This window comes from Bufo gargarizans, chromosome 3 (assembly GCF_014858855.1).
Source record: "Bufo gargarizans isolate SCDJY-AF-19 chromosome 3, ASM1485885v1, whole genome shotgun sequence".
Classification (NCBI taxonomy): domain Eukaryota; kingdom Metazoa; phylum Chordata; class Amphibia; order Anura; family Bufonidae; genus Bufo; species Bufo gargarizans.
Genome location: NC_058082.1, coordinates 73,868,431 through 73,892,006, shown reverse-complemented (window position 1 = coordinate 73,892,006; position 23,576 = coordinate 73,868,431). Strand labels below are relative to the sequence as shown.

General features: G+C 41.8%; 1 protein-coding gene across 1 annotated transcript in view; it reads right to left on the bottom strand.

Moving 5' to 3' along the window:
- Window positions 1–11,902, bottom strand: part of STARD13 (StAR related lipid transfer domain containing 13) — a 263,932-nt gene extending 252,030 nt beyond the window's left edge. Inside the window, exon 1 of the mRNA XM_044284955.1 lies at window positions 11,825–11,902. The gene's annotated coding sequence lies outside the window, so the exon portion shown is untranslated. The remainder of the gene's footprint in view (window positions 1–11,824) is intronic.
- Window positions 11,903–23,576: the final 11,674 nt, after the last annotated feature.

Genomic DNA, 23,576 nt, shown 5'->3' with positions numbered 1-23,576 from the left:
GATGGGAGAAGCTAAGCATTTCCCTCCCTGGGGTCAGTTCAAATCCAGTGCAACTTGCAATGGGAATAGAGAGACCCTTAGGTCACAGTCAAAATCTGGACCACTTTGCTTAAGCTCTCAGGGCTTCTTCATTTAGATTTGCACAGGAAACTTTGTATCACTAATACATCCGACAATACAGAAGAATGAAGAGCCGAACCTCTGCGCCAAGAGTGACAGGGATAAGCTATTTCTGATACAATCCAGATGAAGATCTATAGATTTATAAGCTTCATAAAGACTCAAATAATGCTAATTTTATTTGTATCCATCAAATACAAAAAAACTATGACGTCTCACAGAATTTCCATTGACTATGTACTGCCATTGCCTTAAAAGTGACTAGCGATTTACGATTTAATGTTTCACAATTTAATATATTTTACCTTAAGTTTATACTGAACTCTATTCGTAAGATCATCTTTTACGGAAGAACTAAATTAAACAGAGGTGATGACCCCCCCCCCCCCCATAAAGTTCTGCAGATTGTTATTATATCTCCCTTTCATTGATTGATCAAAGCTTCCGTATAAAAAGCATAATATATATATATTTAATATTTTATTTTGATGGTTTATTATTTATGCTTAGAGAGGTTACAATAATAAAAGTAATGTCTTTTTTACATTGCTGTCATCTACTTCTCTGTAGACAGACATGTGTGCTCTTCACACATCATCAAGCAAGATGTTCAGAAATGGTCACCAGTGGGATTCCACAGATGATGTGTGAGTAAGCGAAATAGACAGATGCATCTCCTCCACTTGAGAAGTAAGCACTTCCTGGCCCACATGTTGTATAAAACTAAATATAACAATCAATTGTAGAATATGGTGACATTTTAAAAGGGCCTCCAGGGTAGCTCTGTTCCTCTCCACAGGCCACAGCCTGATGCTTACCAGCTAGACCTCTCTCGCTTTGCCCATAGGGTGTAGGCAAGCTCTGGTTCTTAAGGGGTCAGCATGTGCGCACCCAAATATTCCCTAGCCATCCAGGGGTACTTAAATGATCACTAACTTTTCACACAACTTTGCATAAATCAATAGTGGCATTCTAAGAAGAGAAAAGAAGAGCCCCCATATTATGGATGAAAGTAGGATCCTTATTTTAAATGCTCGGCTTTGCCATCCACAATAGAAGGACCTGTTTTTGTTTATCCTTCCATACCCTTACCATGACAAATGAGTCAATTCTCTAATCATCTCCAAGTCTTGTAGAAGTTCTCAACACCCAATAGCAAAGGGAAACAACCAACCAGAACTGGGCCCCCTCAGCTGCCTGGGCTTCCTCAATGGTATGTATGCAAACCTAAGTAGTATTTGGCAATGAGTCTGAATCACTGCTTGGAGAAGAGTTTCCAACACCTCAGCAATTTGTAAACCCCTTGAAATAGGTTTTGATATCAGATATCAGGATCTTATGGTAATTAGCTGGTCATTGATTTTCCTGACCTATTAAATTGTATGGCCTTGTATAGAACAATTCTAGAATATAAGCCATAAGAAGTTTCAAACTCGCAAAAACTATAGACTAGTCACAGAGGTCAAAAATGCACCTAAATTCCCACGCCAGATATTTCGGCATCAGCACAGTGGTTAATATATGTGTTGTAACACATTGTAGACCACGCATCCAAGGGACATGACTCACCGCTTCTCCATTTCCTGTCTGTACTTCCGCTGGCTCTCTATCCTTCTTTTATTAGACCTCTAGTGATGCCGATGCGGTGATTGTCTGGTAAATTAAGCATATTCCCCCCACTGTGTTTTAGGTCAGGTTTGCATAAAATATTTACAGCAGCAACGTACCATAATTGTTCCCATATGCTGCTGTAACATGGACCTTGCCTGGACAGCGTATTTCTCATGATGAATTATATTTGTATAACAACTTATGTGGATACATTACTGAAAGGAAGAAGAAAACTATAAACAGCGGCAGGATGACGTCTTCCTTCTTCACACTTTCATTACATTTCTAATATTTGGGGAAATCTCAGCTGTCTTCTCTGCTGGGTTCACAACCAAGGCCTGGATGTATGTGATTACATACAAAAGTATGGAAAGTAAAATAATGTAGAACACATTGCCAGGGGCCACTATGGGAAACGGAGGACATTAGAGTTTTCTCAGCTGCATCTAGGATTAAAATAGTACTGGAAGCGGAATGACTATAGGTGGGACGGAATACAAACTGAGCCTATTTGCTGATGACTTGCTATTATCCATTACAAACCCCACGGTGTCCCTCCCTAATCTGTTGCTATTGTTGAAGTCCTTTTCAGAGGCTTCGGGCCTTAAAATTAATCATAACAAGTCTGAATTCCTCACCTGCAATGTCCCCCCCCAGCAGAAAGACCAGCTAGTAGGTAACTTCCCTTTCCAGCTTATGACGCAATACATTTCTTACTTAGGGACGTCATTGCCGACCAAACCCGAATTGGTCTACAAATTTAACTTCCCCCCCCAATGTACAATAAAATTAGACAGGATTTGAAGTCTTGGGCCTCCTTACCGGTATCATGGGTTGGTAGGATCCATATAATTAAAATGGTAGTACTTCCAAGACTACTGTACTTGTTTAGAACGCTGCCCGTCCCAGTCCCCTCAGCCGACCTAAAGTCCCTGCAGAGGGATGTCATGAAGTTTGTTTGGGCTAACAAAAGACCTTGCATCGCTAAATTCACGATGTGCAAACATAAATCCCACGGGGCGTTATCAGTGCCAGACTTCCTGAAATACTGGATTGGCGCAACTCTTTCTAACACATCTGGACAAGAAAAAACAGCCATTATGGGTCCCCCTAGAAATGTCAAATTTGGCACCATATACTTGGACAACCTTGATATGGACGACATCACCTTTGCCGTCGACCGTCCGCAGCACATCCCTCCTATCTCATTATTCACTGATAGTGTGGAGATCAGTAAGGTTCAAATATAAATTGCAGTCCATTCCATCCCCGCAGACCCCGATTTTTGGCAACCCGATGTTTCGCCCGGTTTTGCGCTCCATACCATTTCATTGGTGGTTCGGCAACAACCTTACTACGCTGCATAAATTCCTCCGTAGGGGCACCCTAGAATCTAAAAGCGATTTTTTGGAAAAACACTCTCCTTCTAGTGGAGAACATTTTAATGTTAATAGAATTTTCTCCTTCTTGAGGTCACTAATAGGGTCAACCCAGAACATAGACTTTACCCCTTTTGAGAGAATGGTCGCTTATTCTCTGTATAAGCAGGGTCTTTTGTCCAGAGTTTATGGATACCTTGATGCTCACCCAGAGGGGATAAAACTTCCTTACATGTTGGCATGGGAAAGCGACATGGGAATGGAATCCTCCGTCTCCACTTGATTCCAGCGTTCACAAACACTTACAAAGGGCTCCTGGCAAGTTACCTTAGCTGAAACCTCTATTAAGATCTTGCATAGAACATACATGGTTCCGGCCAGGCTACACCTTATGTACCCTGAGGTATCCCGGAAATGTTTTAGGGGATGTGATGCGGACGGCACGATGCTACACACTTGGTGGACTTGTCCAGTGGTGAGGCGTTTCTGGGATCAGATTTGCTCACTGATTGCTACCACCCTCAGTTGTAGATATCTGGCTACGATTTCTCAGTGTTTATTAGGCGACAAGCCTTCCGGGTTAACCATGGCAAATTTTAAGTTATCACAATTTATATTACTAGCAGCAAGAATTCATGTCGCTTTTAAGTGGCGCACACCCTCACTCAACAAACAAGCAGTTATAGACAGGATCAACAAACTGCTCCTCTGTGAGAGACTCACTGCAATCAGGACAGATACGGTCGCTGTCTTTGAAAAGGTCTGGGACCCTTGGTTATCATCTACTTTCTCTGTGGACCTCAGATATACCTTCACACTGTAATGCTTTTATTTACGGTTGTATGGCCTCTCATTGTACCTACTTATCTCTAATACTGATTGATCCGAGTTGTTTATTTTTCTTTTCTTTATTTTTATTGTTAGATTACCTCTGATAACACATATGGATAATGATCTGCAATGCAGTATTATTCTGTACTGTATCTTTATACTGTAATTTTCTTACTTGAAATAAATGATTTTTTGAGACTAAAATAGTACTGGATGGTACTTCTCTCGGAGAAGTGAAAGATAAAGAATTTTGAAAGGATTCTTAAAGGGGCTGTCCTGCCATTTATATTGATGACCTATTGTCAGGATAGGTCATCAATATCTGATTGGCGGAGGTCTGGCACCCGGCACCCCTGCCAATCAGCTGTTTGAAGAGGAGGAGGCGCCCCATTCCGTTGCCTCGGAAGTTACAGAGGTGCAGTGTAATGACAAGTACTCACTCTATTCACTTTACACTATGCCGCCACTTCACAGGAAAAGACACATAGTACAATGACCCGGAAGCACCACCTCCTCTTCAAACAGCCGATCAGCGGGGGTGCCAGGTGTAGGACACCCACCAATCATATATTGATGACCCATCATGACGATATACAACCCCTTTAGAGAGTTATAGAGGAATGGATAACGATGACCTATCTTTAGGATAGGTCACTATTATCACATCGGTGGTGGCCCGAATCCCAGAACCCCCATTGATCAGCTGTTTCAAAGAGCTGGCAGCTTTCCAAGCACAGCGCCGTGCATTGTATAGCTTGGGATTGCAGCTCAGCCCCATTCACTTGAATGAGGAGAAGCTGCAACCAGGTCATGTGACCTCACCCAGCATGGGTATATGTAAAATGACACCCCAAAACACATTCCCCAACTTCTCCTGAGTACGGCGATACCACATGTGTGACACTTTTTTGCCGCCTAGGTGGGCAAAGGGGCCCACATTCCAAAGAGCACCTTTCGGATTTCACCGGCCATTTTTTACAGATTTTGATTTCAAACTACTTTGCATGCATTTGGGCCCCTAAAATGCCAGGGCAGTATAACTACCCCACAAGTGACCCTATTTTGAAAATAATACACCCCAAGGTATTTTGTGATGGGCATAGTGAGTTCATGGAAGTTTTTATTTTTTGTCACAAGTTAGTGGAATATGAGACTTTGTAAGAAAAAAAAAGAAAACATCATAATTTTCCGCTAACTTGTGACAAAAAATAAAAAATTCTAGGAACTCGCCATGCCCCTCACGGAATACCTTGGGGTGTCTTCTTTCCAAAATGGGGTCACTTGTGGGGTAGTTATACTGCCCTGGCATTTTAGGGGCCCAAATGCGTGAGTAGTAGTTTGAAATCAAAATCTGTAAAAAATGCCCTGTGAAATCCGAAAGGTGCTCTTTGGAATGTGGGCCCCTTTGCCCACCTAGGCTGCAAAAAAGTGTCACACATGTGGTATCGCCGTACTCAGGAGAAGTTGGGGAATGTGTTTTGGGGTGTCATTTTACATATACCCATGCTGGGTGAGAGAAATATCTTGGTCAAATGCCAACTTTGTATAAAAAAAATGGGAAAAGTTGTCTTTTGCCGAGATATTTCTCTCACCCAGCATGGGTATATGTAAAAAGACACCCCAAAACACATTCCCCAACTTCTCCTGAGTACGGCGATACCACATGTGTGACACTTTTTTGCAGCCTAGATGCGCAAAGGGGCCCAAATTCCTTTTAGGAGGGCATTTTTAGACATTTGGATGCCAGACTTCTTCTCATGCTTTAGGGCCCCTAAAAAGCCAGGGCAGTATAAATACCCCACATGTGACCCCATTTTGGAAAGAAGACACCCCAAGGTATTAAATGAGGGGCATGGCGAGTTCATAGAAATTATAATTTTTTTTGGCACAAGTTAGCGGAAATTGATTTTATTTTTTTTTTTCTCACAAAGTCTCCCTTTCCGCTAACTTGGGACAAAAATTTTAATCTTTCATGGACTCAATATGCCCCTCAGCGAATACCGTGCGGTCCTGGAGCGGTTAAAGGATTATTTTGGTTTCAGCAAATGATAAAGGTTATTCAATGTATAACAAAAATACACAATTTTCTAATATACTCTCCCATCATCTATTTATCCCCAGGACTGTGACGAGGGGACATCCTCTGCGTCTGGAGGAAAGAAGGTTTGTACACAAACATAGAAGAGGATTCTTTACGGTAAGAGCAGTGAGACTATGGAACTCTCTGCCTGAGGAGGTGGTGATGGTGAGTACAATAAAGGAATTCAAGAGGAGCCTGGATGTATTTCTGGAGCGTAATAATATTACAGGCTATAGCTACTAGAGAGGGGTCGTTTATCCAGGGAGTTAGTCTGATTACCTGATTGGAGTCGGCAAGGTATTTTTTATTCCCCTAAAGTGGGGAAAATGGGCTTCTACCTCAGTTTCTTTTTTTGCCTTCCTCTGGCAAAAACAGGCCGAACTGGATGGACAGATGTCTTTTTTCAGCCTCATAAACTATGTTACTTTGAATGTCAATTCCTTACATGTATCAAGATCTATGCTTGCCGTCAATGAATGGAAGCCCTAATAGTTTATTTCCCAGGATAAAAATGTGTCCTGGTCATGTAATCACATAGACAAATGGCTCATTACAAGAGAGAGCTTTGATAACTGTGCTGTACCTTTAATGACCTGCGTGACGATGACTGGGACATTTTTTTTTTATTCCTGGGAAATAAATAAGGCAAAAGTAAAGGGTAGTAAATCTGATAGAGTGTCATCTCTAGCATATCCTGCTTATGTATTAAGTTACATGCACAGGGGTGTTTGCAAGATCTGTTCTCCTGTCCATATGGGCAGGATATGTTATCTTAGTGCCCAAGATAGGGGTTTCATAATGCACCCCCACCCTCTGTTTTGAAGGTCAGCGTGATACCTTTCTAAAGTACGATGTTCATTTACTGACCCCCATGTCACCTAATCCCTCTTCACAACCAATCCCCAATGTTCTTATCTATAAAATACATTCCTCATGTCTCTTCATGGCATGTCAAGTTCTCAATGCAAGGTTTGCTACCTACCCAACTTTTGGTCCACTCCCACCTCCATCCCTCACCTCTCTGACTCTCTCCTTCCCTCTCTTGCTGTCTACTCCACACTCATAATTATGATTTTCCAAAAATTAGAACTAATTCTGATTCTAGGACACAGCAGAAGGGAAATCTTCCAAAAAGTAAAAAAAAAATTTAGTTTGGGAGGACAGATTTTCATGCAGTCAATAGTAGACAATTAGCTACCAAATGGTTAACAAATTTTATTCTCAGTCTACATGCCAGTGAATTCCAGTGTACACACACAACAGGCTGCTCCTAATCTAGTGTAATCCCCACACAATACATCCGACCAAAAGAAAAGAGAAAAAAAGAAGGGACAAAAAAAATGAAGGATTCCAAGTAAACACAGAAAGGCTGAGATCACATCGACGTGGTCGTTTCCGTTGTTCTTATGGGAGCAGAACATCGAAAATAACCCATGTGATGGATGCACCATATAACTTAAACTGGTGGCATGGGACGGACCCAACTGACTATAACAGGGTCCGTCAGGTGGGGAGTCCAGCATTTTACCAGACAAAATGGTACACTCAGTTTTTAACAGAATCCGCAAAGGGAGGTCCCTACTTTGGCCTCTAATGGCTAAGAAATTAACTCCTTAAGGACCCAGGACGAGAATGGTACTTTGCGCCCGAGGAAGAGCATTCTCATCCTGTGTTCCTTATCTTCCCCCACATGCGGTGCCGCGATCAGCGGCAGAGATCCGACTGTAACTGACAGCCAGATCCCTGCCGCATCCACCAGCATCGGTGATAACGCCGATGCCGGTGGATGATTCCCTCATATACCGCGGTCAGCACTGACCGTGGCATATGGGAGGTTTGCGCTCCCTCACCTTAGCTGAGGCGGGGACCCAATGCCATTCCAAGGCCTTGGGGCCCAGCATGTATGGAGGCCTATGAGGCCCAGCCCCCAGGTTCGGTTTCATAGGCAAACTATCAGTGTATTACAGATGTATTGTGCTGCATTGAAACAGGGATCAGACCCTGTAATGTTGAAGTCCCAGAGTGGGACAAAAAATAAAGTGAAAAAAAAGTAAAAAAAAATAAAGTGAAAAAGTTTCAAGTAAAAAAAACTAACTGCAAAAGGTAAAAAAAGAAAAGAAAAGTAGACATATTAGGTATCGCCGCGCCTGTCACCTTTCATCACTAAAAGTGCAACACCAAGCTATCAAAAAGGCGTATGCCCCCCGAAAATAGTACCAATCTAACCGTCACCTCATCCCGCAAAAAATGAGCTCCTACTTAAGACAATCGCCTAAAAAATAAAAAAACTATGGCTCTTAGACTATAGAGACACTAAAACATGATTTTTATTTCTTTGTTTCATAAATGCTGTTATTGTGTAAAACGTAATAAATAAAAAAAAGTATTCATATTTGGTATCTGTCATGCCCTGCTCAGGTCACGTGCGGAGGTCTGCTAGGTTAGCAGCACATGTGTAGCCTTTTGTTATTGTTTTGTAGTTGAACTGTATGCGCCTCCCTTCAGGTGCACTGGGTGGGGTCGTTGGTATAAGTTTAAATTACGCCCACTCCCAGTGTCCTGTGTGGGTTATAGCTTCTGTCTTGTTCAAAGAGAGAGGAAGGAAGGAAAAGAAGGAAGGAAAAGAAGGAAGGATTGCTGTTCCTGCTCAGTACAAGATAGGTTGGTTTTGTTTTTCTTGTGATTGTCTGTCTAGGCTGTTAGAGAGACGCCTGCCCCCTCCAGGTCCTGAGTGAACAGGCTGCCTCTTTCCCCCTTTCACCATCTTAGGTATTTTAGGGAATCTTCAGCCTAGGCACGGGCACAAGTTCATTCCCACTTTAAGGGTCTGAACGTGGGCTTAGAAGTCTAGGGAGAGCTGGTAGGGATTTGTCAGGAGGTGACCTTCATCCCAGCTACTTGCCTAGACACTTGTTTTGTTGTATTCTGTGTATCTTGTGTCCTGTCCAGCGTGACAGTATCGCTGCGTTTGTAAGAACCTGATGTATAAAAATATCACTGTAAAAAAAAAACTGTGTAAAAAAAGCCATTTTTTGTCACCTTACACCACAAAAATTGCAACACCAAGCTATCAAAAAGGCCTATGCCCCCCTAAATAGTACCAATCACACCGTCACCTCATCCCACAAAAAATGAGCCCCTACCTAAGACAATCGGTCAAAAAAATAAAAAACCTATTGCTCTCAGACTATGGAGACACTAAAATATGAAAAAAAAAATTTGGGGCTTCAAACTGCTATTATTGTGCTAAAGCGAAATAAACATATTAGGTATTGCCGTGCCGTAACAACATGCTCTATAAAAATATCACATTACCTAACCATTCAGGTGAACACCGTAAAAAAATAAAAAGTGTTTTCACAAAAGCCATTTTTTGTCACCTTACGTCACAAAAAGTGTAATACCAAGCAATCAAAAAGTCATATCCACCCTAAAATAATACCAATCAAACCGTAATCTCATACAGAAAAATAAGAGCCGTATATAAGACAATCGCCCAAAATAAAAAAAATAAAAATATGGCTTTCAGAATATGGAGACACTAAAAAATGATTATTTCTTTTTTAAATGCTTTCTTATGTAAAACTGAAACAAACAACCAAAAAAAAGTGTCATATTTGGTATTGTCGCATCCGTAACGACCTTCTCTATAAAAATACCACATGATCTAACCTGTCAGATGAACACTGTAAATAACAAAAAATTTAAACTGTGCCAAAATAGCTATTTTTTGTTACCTTGCCTCACAAAAAGTGTAATATAGAGCAACCAAAAATCATATGCACCCTAAAATAGTACCAGCAAAACTGCCAGCTTATCCTGTAGTTTCCAAAATGGGGCCATTTTTTTTGGAGTTTCTACTCTATGGGTGCATCAGGGGGTCTTCAAATGTGACATGGCAACTTAAAATTATCCCAGTGAAAACTGCCTTCCAAAAACCATATGGCGTTCCTTTCCTTCTGCGCAATGCCGTGTGCCCGAACAGCAGTTTACGACCACATATGGGGTGATTCTGTAAACTACAGAATCAGGGCCATAAATATTGAGTTTTGTTTCGCTGTTAACCCTTGCTGTATTACTGAAAAAATGGAAAATCTGCCAAAAAGTAAAATTCTGAGACTTCATCTCCATTTTCCATTAAGGGTTAACAAAGTTTGTAAAATCAGTTTTGAATACCTTGAGGGGTGTAGTTTCTAAAATGGGGTAATTTCTCTGTGAAGCTTACATAATAGAAACCACAAAGTGACTTCAGACCTGAACTGGTCCATAAAAAGTGGGTTTAGGAAATTTTCAGAAAAATTTCAAGATTTGCTTCTAAACTTCTAAGCCTTTTAACGTCCCCAAAAAATAAAATGGCATTCACAAAATTATCCAAACATGAAGAAAACATATGGGGAATGTAAATTAATAACTATTTTTGGAGTTGATACTATCTATTATAAAAGTTGAGAAATTGACATTTGGTAAATTTGTTATTGTTTTATAAATAAAAATGAAATTTTTTACTCAATTTTACCACTGTCATGAAGTACAATATGTGACAAGAAAATAATCTCAGAATGGCCTAAATAAGTAAAAGCGTTGTTAAGGTCTTACCAAATAAAGTGACACATGTCAGATTTGAAAAATGGCAAGGTCCTTAAGGGGTTAAGGTGATGAAAAAGTAAAAGAAAGAGTTTTATTGAAGGGTGCCTTTTAAATATATATACATTTTCTAAAGCTAAAAAAAAAATATTATATTTTAAAACATTTATTTTGTTAAAATTCTATTAATTTATCTATTCTACATTGTTACATTGTTAAGCGCTTATATTATTAAATGTTATATTCCATTGTCAGGAATAAAAATGAAAATGTTATATCCTTTAGGTACTTAATAAACCATATAGTAACCTCAGAGAGCACAGTCCTATGCTTGGCCTCAGTAGTGCTAGTAGCAAATACCATAATGTAAGGTCCTAGCAATATCTGTAAAAAAAAAAAAAATCCCTTTTTTTGTATTTTCATACAACACAGAGACAAAACCATGAATCCAGATAGTCCTCATGACACACGACCGTGCTTGGGCACTATAGGAAAAGGCAATGGCTTCTCTGGGGATTGCTTTTTATGGATTGCAGGGTGGTCATAACCATGGACACGAGACGTGTATAATGTGATGGAAAAATGAATCAAGCTAGCAATCACAATACATTAGAAAGTGCCTTGTATTAAAGGGGTTCTCCAGGTTCACAGGGCAAGGACTTTTTTGTTTACCTTGGCACACTGCTAGGTGGAAGCTTCCGCCCAGCAGTGTTCCCAGTGATGTCACCGATGCTGCCCTTACAGGCTAGGGCAGCGCTAAAGCCCTCCCATTAGTGGCGGTGACGTTACCGGAAGCCTTCGCCTAGCAGTTCCCATGAATAGCCCGGTACATCTCTGAATCTCCAAAAAAATGTCTTTGCCCTGCTCGATTCAGGGCAAAGGAGAGCATTGGAGCATGAAATACACCGAGGGGCCAGAGGGGTGAAGATGGGGATATCGGAGCTAAACCCGGACAACCCCTTTAAATTTGTATGCATTTGCTTTAAGGATTGTGCCAGATATTACTTACATTATATAAAATTAAGACCTAGTTGGATGCATCCAAACAATAAGTCACATTTCTACAAGTTTTCTAGTTTTTTTTAGTTTGTTTTTTTGCTTTTTCGGATCTTTAGGTAATTAGCTTTTAACTTAGAATGAAGAAACAACGTTAATTACTATTTACAGGGCCTTAGAAAGCTACAAAACCAATAATAATAATAATAATGTTCTATTTTACCTGCTCTTCTGAATTTTCTTGTGGGATGCACAGGGGATGAGAACTGGCACTGATGGCTCCTTCAATGTCTACATTCAACTGCTCTAGCTTCATCATAAGACATGCCATGGACTGTGACCAACGTGGTTTTTCTTTCTTTTAAAGAAAACATGAGCTGGATTAGTACATTTCCATAACCTTACATTACAAGGCCAGCCTGCTTTCTGCACTTTTTGTAATACATTTCCATGATCTTTAAATCTGCAGCAGAACCTGCAAAAGATCTACACCAAAATCTCTGGATAGCCTCTACATCAAAAGCTCTGTGGAAATGTTCTGCAGCGAATCTGTTGTGTGGTCTTAGAGAAAGTCTATGTTCATACTGGATTTTCCAGGTGGATTTTGGCACGTTTAGAGTATGTTCAGAAGGACGATTTGGGGCATGGGTTTCAGTGCAGACACTGTGCCAAAAGTCGGGCCAAATCTGTGCTGAACCCGCCTCCCATTATTTTTAATGGGAGGCTATGCCACAGTTCATGTGGCTGAGGGTTTTTGCCTCACATTTTTCAAGACCTCGGCATGAATGCACAGACCCCTTGCAAAGCAAAATGGAGAGGACTCCTCTTTGAGTCCTCTCCAGTATGTGTGTGAGTACAGGAGTCATCTCGATGCATCTTACTGCTTGTTTATGGAAGCACAGCATCCGAATGCAAGTGAGTATGAAGATAGAAATGACATAACTGGACTTGGTGTCACTTACATTATACACAGCTTAATCTAGTTTGGGGAGGGGTGTTTTGGAGCCGACAGATTCCTTTTAAAGTCACAAAACTTTATGCAACTGAAAATCCCGCCCATACATCTAAATAGAATGTGCATGGTTTTCTGCAGACTTCATTCAGATGAATGGGACGGTTGCAGAAAATGTTGCAAAAAATCTACCCTGTGTGAACATAATCTAAGTCAGTATTATGTGGCTGCAGTGTGAGACAGAACTCAGCAGAGGATAGCTCACTAGGGTACACTTATGAATAATCTTATAAAATGCATGCAAGTTGTGCCAAATTTATCCCAAAAAAATGAATTTTGTCCCTATAGGGCCCTCAGGAGATTGTAACAAAAATCCAACCACGGTCACCTGACCAAAAACTCCTTTTAGGGGTCCTATCTATCTGTTAAAACTTTAACCTTTATTATTTACTTTTAAAACGAAAATACTTAGAGAAACCATTACTACAAGGTAATTTAAAAATATCAGGGCTAAGTCAGTTACTTTATGTCTTTCCTGGGGCGCTGTCGCTCGCTCTGCACTCTACTCAAGAGGTGGCCAACCTCATGGATACTCTGTGGCCATATATCACCGCAGGCTGCCAGGTGTGTTTTCAATGGTGAATTGTTTGGTGTCCCTATAGGTCATAAGTATAGGAGTTTCAATTATAAATAGATTAGATGTATTCCTATATCCCTATGCGACAGACATCCTTCATTCATTCACACATCTCACACGCTGGGAGATCAGGCAGTTTGCCTCCGAACATTTACACAATATGTATTGAGCTGGAAAAAGTGTGACCCTACTGGTTGTGAATCTTGCCCTATACTGCAACCCATCTGAAAATTGGAGATTGTCACTACCCCACCCAACATGTTTCGCCGCAATGCGGCTTCGTAAGGGGAATTAGGGTAATAGCAATAGGCTCCCCTGACGAAGCCGCATTGCAACGGCGCCCCAGGAAAGACATAAAGTAACTGACTTAGCCCTAAACTGCAACCTGATATTTTTTAATAACCTTGTAGTATTGGTTTCTCTAAGTATTTTGTTTTAAAAGTAAATAATAAAGGTTAAAGTTTTAACATATAGATAGGACCCCTAAAAGGAGTTTTTGGTCAGGTGACCGTGGTTGGAAATTTATCAAAATAACCCATAGAAAACTAAATTTGGCAAAACTTGCTAGACATTTTAGAGGCTTTTCTCTTTAATCACCTGACAGCTAGCACCTTATATTATTATTTTGCACCCCGAAAATTCACACTTTATAACTCCTCTTAGCTGCAGTGTTTTTCTGGACAGTTTCAAAACTGTTTAAGGAAAGTGTCATAGTGTCTAAATTAGGGGATTTTCCAGTACTTAGGTAATGATGACCAATCCTCAGGATAGGTCATCAATAATAAATTAGTGTGGTCCGATGCCCGACAACACCACCGATCAGCTGCTCTCTGATGCCTGAACTAACACCTTAATTGGAGCAGGAAGCACAGCTCCGTTCAAAGTTTAGTGGCCATGCCGGGTTACTGCAGCTCAGCTCCCATTCACTTGAATGGTAAACGGGCCTTAACACTAGACTTTAAACTTAGCTGTGATTCTGGCTACGCTCTAAGGGGGAAGATTTATCAAGACTTGTGCTTTCTGTCTTGATATCTCCTGCACTGCCAGAGGATGCGCCTAAGGGCTCATTTTGGGGATCGCACATAGTCGGCACTAATAGAAATGACTATTCGTGTCCGCAATTGCGGACAAGAATAGGACTTGCTCTACCTTTCTTGCTGGGCCGTGGAACGGAACTACGGATACAGAAAGCACACGGTGTGCTGTCTGCATCTCTTGCGGCCCTATTGAAATGAATAGGTCCGCACCAGTTCTCTAAAATTGAGAAACGGATGCGGACCCATTTAAACGGCAGTTTGAATGAGTCCTAGTTAAGAACAAGGCACAAGCCTCATCATAAATTATGAGCATCCTCCAGCTGTCCGTGCGCCTAACCAGAAATCTACGACAGCTCAGAGCTGCTGTAGATTTCTGCCTTCATTTACGCCAGAAAACTTTTCTAAATTAAGATAAATTTGTTGTGGCGGCTCTTTCCCGCCCTTACCACAACCCTTTTTAGAAAAGTACCAAGGACGGTGAAAAAGAGGAGGTCACAACTGCGACTTTTTAACACCACTTTTTAGGTGCACAGAGAATGATAAATCGCTCCCTTGCGGCTCATGCACATGAATGTTTTTTCTTTCTGTGTCCGTTCCGTTTTTTTCTTGCGGACCATATGCGGAACTATTAATTTCAACGCTTCCACAAAAAAAAACTAGAAGTTACTCCGTGTGCATTCCATTTCCGAATGTCCGTTCCGCAAAAAAAATAGAACATATCCTATTATTGTCCACGTTACGGAATGCACACGGACATCATCCGGATTTTTTGCGGACAGCAAAATACATACAGTTGTGTGCATGAGTCCTAAGTGTTAGGTTTGGTGCCTGAAGCTGCAGGGAACAGCTGATCGGAGGGGTGGGGGGGGCAGGGATTGTACCCCAACTGATCTGATATTGATGACCTATCCTGAGCATAGGTCATCAATATCTAAGTAGTGGAAAACTCTTTTAACAAATCCCCCTATTATTATATACAGAAAAAAAGGCTAATATATACCACAGCACAAAATCACATGGTCAGATAAAGCACTAGTTAATTTATACAATGCAGTGCATATCTGTAATAAAAAAAAAGTGAATAATACATTTCTTGCTGAATCCTCTTTACCTTCCTTTTACGTTTGAAATGACAGAAACTGCTCGAAGTAATACTGCTTTTGTTTATACACAATTAGTACACAATAAATCGATAATTATACAGATCAATCAGAACTTCTATATATAAAAAGGACTTAAGCCTAGAGTCGAACTGTCGGCCAAAGTAAAAAAAAAAAATCTGTAGTATAATATTGATCACCCGGCATCCCGTTTCCGCTCCGTGACGGAGCTTCAGGTAATCAATATTACGCTAATTTCCAATTAGTGTCTGTGTATTTTAGACGTTTGTGCGGTCAGATGGTCCCACATGGTTACTTTTCCTAGTGATCATGTATATTTATAACCATACTGCAGACTGGATTCTTTCTGCCTCCTAACTCGACCATCCCCATTAGATAGCGCTCAGTTAAACGTCATTCAGCTAAAAGTTTATTCTCATGACTTGCCAATCAACATGAGATGCAGCTTAGTGGGAAAGGGGCATGAATCAATATGCAATGGCGTAGCAGCTTCCAACTGTAGTGGTCTGCTGCTGCACTCCGATTAGTCAGGTCCGGGTACGGCCCAGGTTCAGCAAGGTAAGTATGGATCAAAAAAAGGATGCAGCGCTGCAGATCACCGAACAGGAAAAGATTTTCAGAGAAGGCTTTATTGGTTGTACGAGGATACAAACGCATTTCAGGGATGAAACATTCCCTTTATCAAGTTCACTAACAACATGACAGACATCGTAACAGAGCAGGTTCAAAACATAGTGGAGGTAAAATTAAGCTCTCACTAACATAATTCATTTGCAATGAGGCTCAGAGAACAGAAGTAACAGAAGAGTTTCTTGTAGATATGCTACATGAGTGGGAGCAGAGCGTGAAAGCCTCGTCCCTCATTTTTACCACCAATATGCTTTAAACCTGCTCTGCTATGATGTACACGGTCTCTCCCGTGACAGGAGTCAGAAGATCTAAGATACTGGCTGCACGTGATGTGATCTGACAGCCTCTTTGGTTTCCCTTGTTTCAGTGTTGTTGCTGGTTATGACCACACCTCTTGTCTCAGGTGTAGCTTAAGTGGTCATTCCAACTCCTCTATTTAGTCTGGTCTCACCCATCATGCTATGCGGTTGATAGATCCTTTCTGGTTGTGAAAGTGCTGGTGTTTGGTTCTCCTCGGAGTTCCTGCTCATCCGCGCACTTCGGAGTTAAGTGTCTTTTCCCTATTTCTTGTTTGTTGCGTTCCCCTATCTTTTGGTATTAGGCCTGAGGGAGTCTCCTGTTCCTTCAGCTGGGAAGGAACAGGTCATCTTTTGTCCTGACACTATTTCCAGGGCACTTTAGGGTCAGATAGGGCTCTAGGTTCCTGCGTATTTGCGTATGAACATTCCTACCATCGAGGTCAGGGATTCACTAGGTGGTGACCTTTCCCTAGTTTACAGGCCTAGTACCTTTTCCCATCCCTGCTGTGTTCGGTGTGGAGTTTACCAGCCACACCGCGCCGTGACATATGATGTCTCTCATGTTGTTAGTGAACATGACAATGAAGGGAGTGTTTTGTCCCTAAAATGTGTTGTTCGTATCTGAACCAATAAAGGCTTCATCTTTTCCTGTTGGGAGATCTGCAGAGCTGCATCCTTTTTTGGATCCATACTTACCATGTTGACTTTACTGTGAGCGGATCTGCCCAAATAACTTCTTGTGACAGAGGTGGCCGTGCTTGCACACCATAGAAAAAAGCATTGGCCGCTCTTATGGCCGGGATCGTGGAAGCTTGCATGGGCATGCATGCGAAGCAGGTCCCGTCCACCCCATATCTGCCATACAGAGGTGGCCATAACTCATAAACGAGCAGTGTATAATGCAATGGACATCTGAATCAAGCCAGCAAAGGAGGCAATATGGACAATCACAATACATTAGTAAGTGCCTTAACTTTATCTACATGAGAAATGCCATTTGCTGAAGTGACAAACCCTTTAAGCCAACCAATTGTTGGTATAGAGTCAGAGAAAAGTGTCTATCCCTGCCATTATCATCCAGCCTGGGCCCCTGTGATAAAACAGGTGCAGATCTAGACAGGGTATATTCACACTGCGGATTTTGATGCTGCCACAGTTTCTGTCTTGTTTACTCACTCGAAGCTTATCTCCAACCCACCGCAACTTCAAGCAGCATCTATATGGATAATGCATCAAGAAAGGACATGTCCCTACTTGGCGTGGTCACGGCTTTAAACCACTGGCCCACAAACTGCAGTGCTACCTCCCAACATTGGGCAGCAAATGCCACGTGGCCACTGGTGGAATTCCCACGTTAATGGGCCCTAAGAGCCCCATTTATTCAAAACGGTATAAATAAAAAACTGTTTCCATTTCTTATCCTGCCCTTGAAAAATAAAAGCTGCACTGTGATTGCTTGCTATGGGCAAGAAAGACCGTTTAGACAGTTTTGATTAATCTCCCCTAAGTTTACGCCACCTATAAGATTAGTAAATCTGCTTCACTGGTCTTAAAGAATACCTCCAATGGTGATGAAAATACAACCGGCAGAGTGGGCCTTCCAGTTACTTAGGCAATCATATGGAAGTCTGGAACCCTATCCTGTAAAGCTTCTTATAGTGTTGTAACCATACTTGCCCACTCTACCAGCAACGTTTCCAGCCATCATTATTAAGTAGTAAGTTATTAAGTACTCTTTAAGGCAATATTCACATGGTCCGTATTCAGTCAATATTTGTAAGCCAAAACCAGGAGCAAATCTAAAGCACCGAAGGTAAGGCTACTTTCACACTAGCGTTGTTTAAATCCGGCGTTCAATTCCGACACCGGAACTGCCCGCCAGATCCAGAAAAACGTGTGAAAACGGATTACATTTGAATCCTGATCAGGATTTTGATCACAATGAAAAAATGCATTGGAAAAAAAGGATCCGCCATTTATGGACTTTAACTTTTTTGTTCACATTCTTCGGGTTTAACATGCAAAAGCCGGATCCGGTTTGACTGAACACACGGCGCCGGAGTTAATGCAAGTCAATGGGAAAAAGGCCTGATCAGGCGTTCAGCCAAAGTGTTCAGGATTTCTGGCCAGAGGTAAAAATACAACATGCTACGGTTTTCTGAAAAGCCTGATCAGTCAAAAAGACTGAACTGAAGAAATCCTGATGCATCCTGAACGGATTTCTCTCCATTCAGAATGCATTAGGATAAAACTGATCAGTTCTTTTCCGGATTTGAGCCCCTAGGACGGAACTCAGCGCCGGAAAAGAAAAACACTAGTGTGAAAGTACCCTAACGCAAGCTGAGCAACAAACTTAAACAAAGTGAATTTGATCAGAAAAAGGCCTCATGCACACAACTATATTTTGTTTCCTTGTCCGTTCCGTTTTTTTTTTGCCGATAGGATGCGGACCCGTTCATTTCAATGGGTCCGCAAAAAAATGCGGACAGCACACCATGTGCTGTTCGCATCAGTATGTCCGTTCCGTAGCCCCGCAAAAAAAATAGTGCATGTCCTATTTTTTTCTAGTTTGAGGACAAGGATAGGCATTATTACAATAGATCCGAAAAAATAACCGATCCGCAAAAAAACTGATGCCATACGGTCATTCGTTTTTTTTTGCGGATCCGCAATTTGCGGACCACAAAACACATACAGTCGTGTGCATGAGGCCAATGCATAACGTTTAATAGGTCCGAATAAAATAGGGCTCAATGCTAAGATAGGCTTGCTAAACGCCACAGGCAGTACTGTAAAACAGATGGGCCACCATGACTTGTGGCCAGCTAAATCAACACTGTATCATTAACTAGGTCCATAGGTGCATAACCAAAAAGAATGATGTTACTATCATGAAGATGAAGCAACAGAAGAGACAGGTCCAATGATGGAGCGGGTTGTGACAGGGCTGGGTTACTCTCCCTAGTGTGTCTCTATATGGCCTGACCTATCCTTTATGTCCAGGTAGGCAAAGCACCCACCATGAAATGGACAACCTCTGTGGACTGTCCCTAAACTCTAAAATGCACTAGATACAGTCCCAGATGGTGGTACCAAAGGGCAGATTGGCCATGGAAATTTCCCAGTGGGCCGATGCCCAGGGGGCCACCTGAGCCCTCTTCATGGTCGGCCAGTGGAAGTTTTTGGGGATTTATTTTGTGCTGCTGGCAGTATTTTGTGATGGACTGTGGTATTTGGTTCTGTTTGGGTGGTAAAATATGCCAGAATATGGTATTGCTGGCACTACCTACCATCAATTGGGGCCCAACTACAAAATGGGGCCATTTTAGTATTTTTTTCCAGGGCCACTTTAAGTTCCCAGTCTGCCCCTGGTAGTACCAGACCTGCTACATATACAAGGAAGCATAAGAGCAAGTTGATAGGCGTAGTGCTAGGAGAGTAACCCAGCCCTTTCTCAACTCCATCATTGGACCTGTCCATGTTCTTTCATCTTCCCGATGTGGTAAGACAGTTTTTTTTGTGTGCACTGGTCATGTTTTTCACCTATGGACCTAGTTGATGATACAATGCGGATTTAGCTAGCCGCCAATTTCCATGCTTCTTCCCCCACCCCCTCCCCCTCCCCGGGTTAGTATGGAGCATCAATTTATGTCTATTTTTGTATTTATGCATTGATTATGGCTGCACTAGTAGGCTGCATTGATCACTACTTGAATTCTGATACCCGTATGGGCCAACTAATGTGGTTTCAACCTTTTACTCAGTTGGTAGTCCGAGTTGTTTTCCCTACAGTAATTCCTGGTTCTTGCCATTTTGCACTGGTCACTTTTTCTAATATTGGATGCACTTTACTGGCCAAGTGGGGTCTCTATCACAGTACTCATCCACATGATTTTATATATGTGTTTATTGTCATTGTTAGGGTACTTTCACACTAGCGGCAGGACGGATCCGCCCCCCGTCCCCATTATAGTCAATGGGGATGGAGCGGCAGTCCAACGGCACGGCTATGAAAGCGAGGATTATAAGCTCTGGTCCACTATAGGGAACATTATAAGTACCGAGGGTACTATGGGGTTGATTACAAGTACTAGGCCACTATAGGAAAGCATGATAATTCCCTGTGGCACTATAGAGCGTATTAACTACTGGTGGCACTTTGGAGGAAATCATTTCTACTATGGGGTCCTTATTACTACTATGGGTACTATGGGGTGTATTATTATTGGGCACAATATAGAGTGCACTACTACTAATGGTGGCACTCTAGGGCAGCACTGTCACTATTAGGGACACTGTAGGGGGTCACTGTTAATAATGAGGGAACTGGGAGAGAATTATAACTATTGGTAGGGCTTTTGTGTTTGCTGTCACTACGGGGGGGAGGGGGGGGGGGATCATCTGCATAGCACTATTATTTCTGCAATATAGTATTTGCGGCATGGGGAGCACAGAGGGCAGAATATTGGGTGTAACAGAAGAATAGGGGCACCAGTCCAACATGGACATGAGTTCAACAGTCAGGCTTCTGCATTAGATGTCAGACGGTTATTGAGCCAATCAGCGGCTGACCCCTAATGTACATACTTCTACTCTGCTGCCCCCTCTCCCTGTGTTCACCACCAACACTGTATCCACCCAGATACCTCCTAACCATCCCAGATGCGGCGGAAAAGTCCTGGATTTTGGCGGGGGACCAGTGGTCACAAGACGGCTTTGAGGTTACATTCTACTGTTTGAGGGCAGTAAAGGGGAATAACTGCTGTGTAGCGGCACTAAGGAAGTAGAACTACTGTGTAAGGGTATAAAGGGGGCATAACTACTGTGATGGGGTACCAAGACGATTAGGCAGGCTTTGGATACGGGACGAGTTAGGTGCATGGCTTAGGGTTAAAAAAACAATTGCCATGGTACACTGATAATGTCCCTCATTGGGCCTTTTAACCCCTTACTGATCACCAATATGCATTTACCCACTGTTCAATCGAAAAAATTGCAAATAAAATCTCCACATATTTGGTATCACCGCGTTCATAACAACCCGCACTACGCAATTATCATGCAATTTATCCCGTATAGTGAACATAGTAAGGCTAAAAAAAAAGACAGGTCCATCCAGTTCAGCCTGTTAAGCTGCAAATTGATCCAGAGCAAGGCAAAAAAAAAAAAAATAAATCAATCAATCATATGAGGTGGGAGCCAAATTTCCTCATTTTAGGGGAAAAAATTCCTGACTTCAATTCCAACGTCAATCAGGCAGTCAGAATAACCCCCTGGATCAAAGACCCTTCTCCCGAAGGTTTATACCAAATATGTGGAGATTTTATTTGCAATTTTTTTCGATTGAACAGTGGGTAAATACATATTGGTGATCACTAAGGGGTTAAAAGGCCCAATGAGGGACATTATCAGTGTACCATGGCAATTTTTTTTTTTAACCCTAAGCCATGCACCTAACTCGTCCCGTATCCAAAGCCTGCCTAATCGTCTTGGTGCCCCCACACAGCAGTTATGCCCCCTTTATACCCCTACACAGTAGTTATACTTCCTTAGTGCCGCTACACAGCAGTTATTCCCCTGAAAAATACATCCAGGCCCCTCTTGAACTCTTTTATAAGTGAACTCACCATCACCACCTCCTCAGGCAGAGTTCCATATAGTCTCACAGCTCTTACCGTAAAGAATCCTCTTCTATGTTTGTGTACAAACCTTCTTTCCTCCAGACGCAGAGGATGTCCCCTCATCACAGTCCTGGGGATAAACAGATGATGGGAGAGATCTCTGTACTGACCCCTGATATATTTATACATAGTAATTAGATCTCCCCTCAGTCGTTGTTTTTCTAAACTGAATAAATCTAATTTTGATAATCTTTCTGGGTCCTGTAGTCCACCCATTCCAGTTATTACTTTAGTTGCCTTCCTCTGAATCCTCTCCAGCCCTGCTATGTCTGCCTTGTTCACAGGACCGTACACAGTACTTCACATAGTGATTTGTAAAGTGGCAGGAGTATGTTCTCATCACATGCATCTATGCCCGGTAGTACGCCTGATGAAGTGACTGGTGATGTCTCGAAAGCTCGCTATGTAACATCATTACTTTTATTTTTGTTAATGACTAAAAAGGTAGCAAACCTGCAATACTCTTGTTTCTCTTAGGCCTCTTTCACACGAGTGATTCCGGATTAGGTCTGGATGCGTCCCGGTGCATTGTGGTAAACCCGCGCGAGTAGGTACCCAATAGCAGTCAGTTTTGACTGCGATTGCGTTCCGTTGTTCAGTTTTTATCACGTGGGAGCAATGTGTTTTGCACGCGCCTGATAAAAAACCGACTGTGGTACCTAGACCCGAACTTCTTCACAGAAGTTCAGGTTTGGGTTCAAGGTTGTGTAGATTTTATTATTTTCCCTTATAACATGATTATAAGGGAAAATAATAGCATTCTGAATACAGAATTCATAGTAAAATAGCGCTGGAGGGGTTACAAAAAAATACAAAATATGTTAACTCACTTTAATCCACTTGTTCGCGCAGCCGGCATCTCTTCTGTCTTCATCTGTGAGGAAAAGGACCTTTGATGACGTCACTACGCTAGTGATGGATCATGTGATGAGCGTATTGACGTCAATTTCAGGTCCTTTTCCTCACAGATGAAGACAACAGAAGAGATTATAACCATGTTATGTGCACATAACCGCTCATGTGCACAGCCCCATAGAAATGAATGGGTCCGTATTCAGTGCGTTCACCTCACGCATTGCACCCGCGCGAAAATCTCACCCGTGTGAAAAGAGTCCTTAATGAGAGCACTTTTTCCATGCCCTTTTTGATGCACCCCATAATCTTATTGGCATTGGCAGCAGATGTCTGACACTGATTTCTACGGTTAATGGGCATCTGTCAGCAGATTTGTACCTATGACACTGGCTGACCTGTTACCTGTGCACTTGGCAGCTGAAGACATCTGTGTTGGTCCTTTGTACATATGTGCCCACATTATGTTTTATATATGGAAATGAGACTCTAGGAACAATGGGGGCATTACCATTGCAGAGAGAGCTGAGCCCATTGCTCCTAGAGGCTCATTTGCATATATTAAAACATTATTTTTCTCAGCAATGCGATTTTCTCATTTAAGTAAATTTTCCTCAATACAGTGCAGAAAAAAAATAATTCAAAGCTTTGCTTTCTCCTCATCACTCTCTACAACTCCTTCTTCATCACTCTGCAATGGGCCAACAATCTCTGGTTTAAACTTTTTATAATTTATATAACTGAAGAACATTTTAGAGTTGGTTTT